This window comes from Vulpes vulpes, chromosome 14 (genome assembly GCF_048418805.1).
Source record: "Vulpes vulpes isolate BD-2025 chromosome 14, VulVul3, whole genome shotgun sequence".
Lineage (NCBI taxonomy): Eukaryota > Metazoa > Chordata > Mammalia > Carnivora > Canidae > Vulpes > Vulpes vulpes.
This window is the reverse complement of record NC_132793.1, coordinates 35688970-35698436: the sequence shown is the minus strand read 5'-3', so window position 1 is coordinate 35698436 and position 9467 is coordinate 35688970. Positions and strand designations below refer to the sequence as shown.

The following is a 9467-nucleotide window of genomic DNA, read 5'->3' as shown; positions in this document are numbered from 1 at the left end:
AGAAGGGGGTGGAGGAGGGAAATATTAGGAGGTGGTTCAGACAAGGCTTGGCAACTGATATAATGAGGGGGTGGTACTTGGCTTCAGTTCCAAGGCAGAAAAGTTTGGAAGGGGGCGGTGGTAAGCATTTCAATGTGGGTCATGAGTTTGAAGTGCCTGTGGGTGAGCTGAAAGGAGGTGTTTAGTAGGCAGGGGAAAAGCAGTTTTGGGCCTCAGAAGAGGAGCCTGCAGCAGGCATATACTTTGGAACATCATCCACATGGAGGCAGTACCTGAAGCTATCACAGACAAGGTTGGGTTTATGTAGAGGGAGAAGCAAACCAAATTTATAGTACTTTAGGGAAATACCAACACCTAAATGATGAGCAGAGGGAGAGAAACCAAAGGAGACCGAGAAAGAGAAGCCAGAGAGTAAGAAAGGCAGAGGAAAGTGGGTTCACAGAAAACAAAGGGTTTTTAAGTTGCATGTTAATAGTATCACACATCACAGGGAGGTAGAAGCATGAGGGACTGAAAAATGTTTTGTTTTGTACCCAGAAACTGTGATGAGTTTCATGGTGACCTGAGCAAGGACCCAGTCAAAGGTGAAGAGGGATCTGTTGCAAAGATTAGACAAGGACATGCAGACAACAATGGATATTTACTGCTCTGTAGAAGAACCATCCACGGTCTCTTCGCTGCAGCTCTTTCTTACTTCAGCCATGGATAGGGAGAGAGTTCTGTGCTGGCTTTAACTTACTTCAAGCAGACAGCATCTTGCCTCTGGTATGTACTTTGAAATTTCCTTTCTGTCCAGGGCTTTTCCAATACCATGGTCACTAGTGAGAGCTTGCTCAGCCCCATACATGTAAGCTTGGAAGTCTAGGGGAATTAACACCTGTCTGGGAGATTTGATAGTCATCCATCCATGGGGATGCAAGCTAGTGAATAAATGCTTCTGTCTTGCATTTACCGACAACAGTCAAGATATGGAAATAACCTAAATGTCTACTGACAGATGAATGGATAAAGAAAATGGGGTATATATGCAATGAAGTATTATTCAGTCATAAAAAGGGAAATGCTGTCATTTGTGATAACATGCAAGGAATTTGAGAACATTACATTAAATGAAATAAATTAGAGGAAAACAAAAACTGTATAATTTCATTTATATGTGGAATCTGAAAATAGCCAAATTCCTAGTAACAGGGAGAATGTTACTGGTGGTTGCCAGGGGATGGGGGTCAAGGGTCATTTGGGCAAGGGTACAAATTTCCAGTTTTAAAATGAGTAAGTTCTGGGGATCTCATATTCAGCATGGTGATTATAATTAACAATTCTGTATTTTATACTTGAAAGTTGCTAAAAAAGTAAACTTAAATGTTATAGTAAGAACCAGCATTCTGACTAGTCTTAAGGGTTAACTTCCTTTAAGCTATGGACACCTTGCATCAAGACCTAAATCCCTTGATCTATAGCAGAACTGATCTTCTTTCCTGGAAACTGGCCTCAAGGAGTGAAGAACCAAACTTTCCCAGAAGATAAGACCTGACCACATTCGAACACGGTTGCCCCAGATGCCAGCAAGTCTCAGGGTCCCATCGACATATGGCCAAGCACCTGGGCACCTGCTTTTCCTGCACGTAGCTCCCTTCCCTTTTCCTGTGCTTCCGCTTCTAAAACCCTGGATCTTTGGGACGTTATTAGTCCACCATCTTCCCAGGTGGCCACTTTCCTGAATAAAGCAACCTCTCCTTTCCCACCCTTGCTAGTCTCGCGACTACTGATTTTTAAGCACTGAGCAGCTGAATCTGAGTTTGGAATGTGTTCTCTGGCAACATTACCACTCACACAATGTGTTAACTAACCTTATTGTGGTAATCACTTTGCAATATAAATGTATAGCAAATCATCCTCTTGTACACTTTAACACAATGTGTTGTTAATTATATCAGTAAAGCTGGGGAGGGGGGGGGCTGCAGAAATGCCCGCCTCTCATCTTTAGAGTGGACAATTCTGAGAGTGATTCTGTAAACTTCTCACAGGTCACAAGGAATTGAGCCCCATTCCCCAGAGTGGTGGTATTGACAACACATGCTCATGTTGGCCTTTCTTTCTCAGACCCCCTCCCTCCTGTTCCCTGGGATCACCTCCCAAATAAACTACTTGAATCCAAGTCTGTATTTCAGGTTCTGTTTGGGGAGAATCTAAATTAAAAATGTTTTTACAGGGCAGCCCTGGTGGCTCAGCGGTTTAGCGCCTCCTTCAGTCCAGGGCCTGATCCTGGAGACGGGATCGAGTCCCACGTCGGGCTCCCTGCATGGAGCCTGCTTTCACTCTGCCTGTGTCTCTACCTCTCTCTCTCTCTCTCTCTCTCTCTCTCTCTCTCTCTCTCTCTCTCTCTCTCTGTGTGTGTCTCATGAATAAATAAATAAAATATTTTTTTAAAAAATGTTTTTACAGTAAAGATTTGAGATAAATATATATATAGGTATCAACAGGCACTCACCCACTGTACTCCCTCTCCACAAACCTCCTTCTGCTGAGGTGGCCATGTTTTGTATCTCATGGCCTTACTCTCTAACAATAGCTAATTGGACCAAGGGCAAGCAGGTGACTGAGTTCAGCCAATTCAAACACACTGTGCTCAGCAGATGTTGCTGTTGTGAACCTTGGGGAGTAGCTAATTGGATTTCCTTTTTTGGTAATTAGACTAAAAAACATCTGGAGTGGGAAGAAGTAAACAATGAGAGCAGAAGCTGAAAGGTTGGGATGGATGGAGGGGTGGAGAAAACATGGTATCAACATTATGAGAGCACAAAAGCAGAGCTGGGAGTGCTTGGGTGGCTCAGTTGGTTAAGTGTCTGACTCTCTATTTCAGCTCAGGTCATGATCCCAGGGTCGTCAGAGTGAGTCCCACTCTGGGGAGTCTGTTTGTCTCTCTCTTTCTCTCTCTCTGTCCCTCCCCCACATCTCTCTCACCTCTTTCTAAAATGAATAAATCTCAAAAAGCAGTGAGCTAACAAAAGGGTAAAAAGCGACAGAAGTGGAGTTACCATGGGGCTCTTAAACATGAGGAAGAGGGGATCCCTGGGTGGCTCAGCAGTTTAGTGCCTGCCTTCGGTCCAGGGCATGATCCTGGAGACCTGGGATCGAGTCCCACGTCTGGCTCCCTGCATGGAGCCTGCTTCTCCCTCTGCTTCTGTCTCTGCCTGCCTCCCCACCCCTTCTGTGTGTCTCTCATGAAAAAATAAAATCTTAAAACAAACAAACACAAGGAAGAGAGGAGTCTTATATTCTCCTTGACTTTTTTTTTTAAATTTATTTATTTTACCTGAGACAGAGAGCACACACGCTATAGGGGTGTGAGCAGGGAGAAGCAGTCTTGGGGCTCAGTCCCAGGACCCTGTGATCATGACCTGAGCCGAAGGCAGGTACTTAACCGACTGAGCTACCCAAGTACCCCCTCTCCTTGACTTTGTTTTTTTTTTAAAGATTTTATTTATTTATTCATGAGAGACACATGAGAGTCCCTTTCCTTGACTTTTTAATTCCAATTCCAGTCATGTACTTCATCACGTGAGCCCCTTTCCCCTCCTTTTGTCTGCACTACTGTGAAGGAGACTGTGCCCTGCAGCCACAACATCCTCCATACTCCTGGGAGGAAGTGTGAAGGAGATGCCTGGGGAGGGGGTGTGCTGATGCCATCATTCACCCCTCCAAACCAATACCCTTCCCTACTCCACCCTGTCTGGATCTGCGGGCCAACTTGTGTTTTGTGGAGTTTTTTTGGTACAAAAAGATGGTTTTATTAAAGCACAGGGACAGGGCACCTGGGTGGCTCAGCAGTGGAGTGTCTGCCTTTGGCTCAGGTCATTATCCCGGGGTCTGGGATCAAGCCCACGTCGGGCTCCCTGCATGGAGCCTGCTTCTCCCAGTGCCTGTGTCTCTGCCTCTCTCTCTTTCTGTCTCTTATGAATCAATGAATGAAATTTTTTTTTCCAATGAATGAAATCTTTAAAAAAAAAAAAAAAAGCAAGCTAGCAATCAGGCAGAAAGGACCTGTGCACAGGCAGAAAGAGCTGCCTGCAAGCCAACTTGTGTGAACTTCACCTCCTCTCTATCCCTGGTTCCTGGTGGGGTTCAGCACATGGGGAGCCTCAGAAAGGCCAGAGATTAGAAGGTGGGAGGGGAAGGAAACTGTGGTGTGTATCCCCAGCTTCCTTCTGCCAGGTTGCCATAAATTAACTCCATCTCTCCAGGTAAGGCCACAGCTTCAGCCAGGCCATCCTCTCTGTTATCCAGCCACCCTTTCCAGGCTCGTGTCTTTGGAACTACGGATGAAACGGGCCCCTCACTGTTGCTAGTCCCAGGGGACGGCACTCTCGCTTCTGGTTTCCCTAAAGCTGCCCACACCTTCATACATAGTCCTGATTATTAATAGTCCCTCTAGGAGCCTGACATGGGAAGACGGTACAACAGAGGAGGAGAGGGACAATCTTGAAACTGGAGGGACAGGAAACTCAAGTAATTTGTGCCTGATAATTGTAGATTGCCAAGCTGCACTACTCCAGGAAGCATTTTTCACATTGGGATGGAATTGTATGAACTATGCTCCTGCTGACAACTGCAGTTTTCCCTTAAAAATATCAGGTGAAGTCATGCTAAGAGAGAGGGAGGTAAAAGGATGGGGCAAAGAGGGTTCCTTTATATCTGAAAGACACCTGCAGCTGGACGGAGAGCTGGATGAAGTTGGGAACTATATCTTGTTGTTTTTACAACCTTTCCAAAACTTCTTGTTGGGGTAAAACATATATCCCATAGTTATACCATATCATTTAACATATCATTTTACATAGTTCAGTGATTTTTGCAAACTGAACACACTCATGTAATCAGTACCCATACAAAGAAACAGGACATTACTAATGCCCCAGAAACTTCCCTTGTGTCCTGGTTAACTCACTAACCCTTTACGCCAAGGGTAACCCTATCCTGACTTTGAACACTATGGATTAATTTATCCTGTTCTTGAATGTTATATACATAGAATCAAATAATATGTTCCTCGTATTTGGTTTCTTTCATTCTATGTTATATTGGTAAGGCTTATGGATGTTGCTTTAGCATGTGGTTGTAGTTTGCTCATTCTCATTGCTGTATGCACTATATGAGTAAACAACCATAAGAGATTTCTCCATTCTATTGTTAATGGGCATTGAGGTAAATTCTAGTTTTGGGCTATGATGAATACTCCCACTAGGAACATCCCTGTATGCATGTGTCTTTTGATGAACAAATGTACACATTTCTGTTAAGTAGATACTTAGAGTATTTATTTATTATTTATTTATTTTTACTTAGAGTATTTATATTTATATTTAGATATTTATCATTGCTAAATTGTAGTGTATGTACACACTTAGCTTTTGTAGATACTGCCAAATGGTTTTCCAAAGTAGTACCAATTGACACTGCCACCTGCTGGGCATGAGAATTCCAATGGGACCACACGTTTTTATTGGCATCAATCCAAGTAATCTACGTTCCCAAGGAACCCAGGCATGGGAGGTAATCAGGCAGAGGACTACATTGGTCCAGAGTTTGGGGTTTGTAGGTAGTCCAAGGTTGAAGGGCAGAAAATTGTAGCATTTTCATTTCATTTGACATGAAAGTGGAAGGAGTTGTGCCCTGGGGCTCTTGCTGACATTGGAAGCTGGACTTATTGATAGATAGCTTAGAAGAAGAAACTAGAAGTTTAGATGAGTTTGAAGCACACAGGCAGAGATGTAAGAACATGAGAGAAGAGAGGTGTGAAATATTTTGGTCAAAGAATGAGTTTAGAGAAATGTTGGATGAGTTGAGACTGAAGCTTGAACGAGAGCAGCTTCAAGCTGGAGAAACTTATAATCAAGGTCACCTTGACGCTGGCCCTGAGAGTAGAGAGGAGGGCCCAGGAACACAAACGGGGTTATTTCAAGAAGATGAAAGAGAAATAGCCCGGAAGTGGCAATGGGGAACTAAGTCCTTGACTGGCCCCATGTCCTCCAGTCTTTCAGCCACTATTTCTATTTAAGAGTTCCTTTTTATATTTCTTTCTTGTTCCCTTTTAACTGGTTATGTCACTCCCGCCCCCATCTTCTTGTTATCATTGTGCCAGGAATTGCTCAACGTTATCTTCTTTGGTGTCTCTTTTCATTTTTTTCCTCCTCATGCTGAACTTCCTGGCCCTCTGCCTCTGAGTCTTCAGGATTCAAGATGACAACTTCAACAGAAAACAAAGACAAGCATTCCTTATTACTTTTCTGCTTTCATCTGAAGCCTTGGCTGTACGGCCAATATTTAGAACTTTATTTTTGCCATTTATTCTACAGTTTGCCTTTTCCATTTGTCCTCCAAATTATTTTGGAACAGTGGCTTTTCAAGGTTTTATTATTATTTTTGTTTTGTTTTGTATTTTTTTTCCACTGGAAGCTCTTTCAAACAATATCTCAGTTGAAACCCTATATATGGAGCAGGGAAGTGGGGAGCTGTTGTTATGAGGTGAATGACGCCCCCTAGGGTTTAGCAGTATGCAACCTGCACAACTGTATGCAGTGCATGTCAGACATTTCTTTTTCTTTTTCTTTTTTTATGTCAGACATTTCTTAAACATACCTTCAGATTCTCTTGTACCTGTCTCTTATGCCAGTCACAGCAGTGGCAATTAGTTTTGTGCAGACTTCAACCAGTCTCATTCAAGTATGAACTGACAGTGCATACCTCAGCCCAAACCTCTCACTCCTGCCCTAGAACTTCTTTCCTCCTCTAGGGCAGGACATCCTTGAGAAGAACCCGTTGACAGGCACATGCACAACCCAGAAGTACAGGGGAGTGAAGGCTCTGTCCTGTGACTGTACTTGACCAAAGGGAGATGGAAGCAGCTGGGTAAATCTCGCTTTCTTGCCCCAGGAAGATGGTCCTGATGTGCATTTCATGAGATTTCTCAGCTGCCTCATGGGAACTAAACACCCAAGTGCCTATAGGGTTGACTAACTCTATTGTGCATTCTTGCTGTTAGCTCTCCCTCCTTCAGCACTCCTGCTCCTGGGAGTCACACTTCCAGATTAACTACTTAGATTTCTGCCTCTGTCTCAGGCTTTGTTTTCTGAGGAACCAGCTGGTAAACACCCCCTAATTTAGCCCCCTGAGGGGTAGGGAAAGCACTTGCAAAGCACTTCAGTGATTCCCCTTTGTTTGAAATGATTCTTCTGAAATAAAGTTATGTTGAGATAGTTGGTAGTTCTTGACTAAAGAACTGCCCATTTTTCTTAGAGCTTAACACGTTATTTGCATTTCGTGTGTATACATGAAAGTTCATCAGACAGAAATTGAAATGGGCCATTGTCATGGTCAAATCAATAGGTGTGGAAAACAAACTGGATTTTTAGTGGAGAGGTATAGAAGCTCTAGCCCCTCGAGAATCTATTTTTGCCTAGTTTGGATTTTTGCCTTTAATAACAGATGAGAATATGGGTTTAGGTCTCTAGGGCTTTCTATCTACACAGCGTCTGAAAGTTTAAAAACACACACCATTAGCACTTGCCTCATCTTTCCCAAACTGGAGGTTGTCACAGTTTCTTTAAAGAATTAAGACGGTGCTTCGGAAGACAGCAGTCACCTCCCACACCCCTACTCCTCCAGACACCCAGGATACATCTTGTGTATACTTAAGCTGTCTCTGACACACATAATTTCTTTTTCATCCCTGAGTAATCAGTCTTTTTTATCCTCTTAGCAAAGAGAACAGTATATTTTTGAACAGAAAAGATTGAGAGGAAAGAAAAATAAAAGAAAGCCCTCTCCCCCAAGAAATTTCAGTGTAAATTCCCACAGAATAGCAACAAATAAAAGATGGTAAGGAAAAAACACAGAAGTTTCTAGAATGAGGGTATTTGTGAAGTGCTGGTTGAGGATCCAGTCCTATTTTGAACATTTTGAAATTGTTTTTTCAAGTTCTGTTGTTTGGGGGTTAATGATGCTGCTGAAACCCTATTGCTTTGAATAGGAGGGATTAGTTTTTCTATTTCAGGATTAAGGTCAGTCTTATCAGGCTGCCAATCCTGTCAGCAATCCTCAGTCCTACAATCATTCTGCTGTTTTCAAAATCCTCCCTTGGACTGCTGGCCCATTGAGCCCTACACTTATTCTTTTAAATATTACCAAAGGGGAGAGTATTAAGCAGGAGTCTACTCTAAGATACATGGAGGGTTTGCCCTAACCTTTCATTTCCATGAGGTTCTTTTTGTTAAAGATTTATTTATTTTAGATAGAGAAAGAGAGCAGAGCCTGATGTGGGGGCTTGATCTCACAAACCTGAGAGCATGACTTTAGAGGAAACCAATAGTCGGATGCTTAACTGACTGCACCACCCAGGCACCCCATTTCCATGAGATTCTAAAGACACAGAGGAAAGAAGGAGAACTGCACAGGCCTCTTTGAGGTTGTGGTAGACTGATAGTAAAGATAGCCATATTACTCACCCTTCTCTTTACAATATGACTTTGAAACTTTTCCCAATAAGAAGTGGAGTGTATTTCCTTATGTCTTGAATTTGAACTGGTCATGTCTCCTGTTTTTGGCTTTTAGAGTATGGGAGAAGCAGTGAGCCTAGGAGAGGCTTTGCATGCTTCCACTCTTTCTGACTTTGCTATGAGAAAAAGTCCTGGTCAACCTCCTGGATGATACCCTATAGAGAATAATAGCTGGCCAACTCTCAGAGGCTAAGTTGCCCAACTGACCTGTAGTTGACTATAGTCATGTGAGGAACCTAGCCAAAACCAGAAGAACTCCAAGCTAAACCTGGCTCAAAATGCCAAACTGCAGAACTGCAAGCTAAATAAATATTTATTGTTTTAAGTCACCATATTTTAGGGGCAGTTGGTTACAAAGCAGTAAAAAACTATTATAGAGGGTTCACAGCCTCCACCATACTGTTTGGATCTTTTGTCTAGTTTGCCTGATTATCACTAATAGTATTGACAGCACTGAAAACAATATATAATATTAGGACTGTAGAGGGTCCACCTCATTTAGGACATGACCAATGACAAAAGCAGTATTAATGCTATTGACTTTCATGACCTTTGGATAGAAATCAGAAAGACTGGTTGAATTTCAATGGTGAAAATTTTAGAGCACATTTTTCTACAACAGCATTTTTTGGGGGGGTTGCTCAGAAGCTGGCATGTATCTCATTAGAATGTATTGTCTGGGACAGGGCTTCCCCAGAAGCAGACCCTGAGACATGAATTTCAGGGAAAGTAGTTTATTTGAGAAGATTCCAGGAAACACAAATAGTGAGGTGTGAAAGAGAGAAGAAAAGACAGCCAATAAATAGTGATAATTACCAGGCAAGGTATGTGAGAAACTAGAGATTGATTCTGTTAGGGGAACTCTGACAGACAATGTAGAACACATAGCTCAGGGCTACCCCAAACTGAGGC

At 42.8% G+C, this 9467-nt stretch overlaps 1 long non-coding RNA gene across 1 annotated transcript; it reads left to right on the top strand.

Moving 5' to 3' along the window:
• The first annotated feature begins 237 nt into the window (after positions 1 to 237).
• LOC112930043 (uncharacterized) lies at positions 238 to 2112 on the top strand. Its single transcript, XR_003237039.2, has 3 exons — positions 238 to 411; positions 538 to 765; positions 1461 to 2112. It is a non-coding gene; the product is annotated as an uncharacterized lncRNA (long non-coding RNA).
• Positions 2113 to 9467: the final 7355 nt, after the last annotated feature.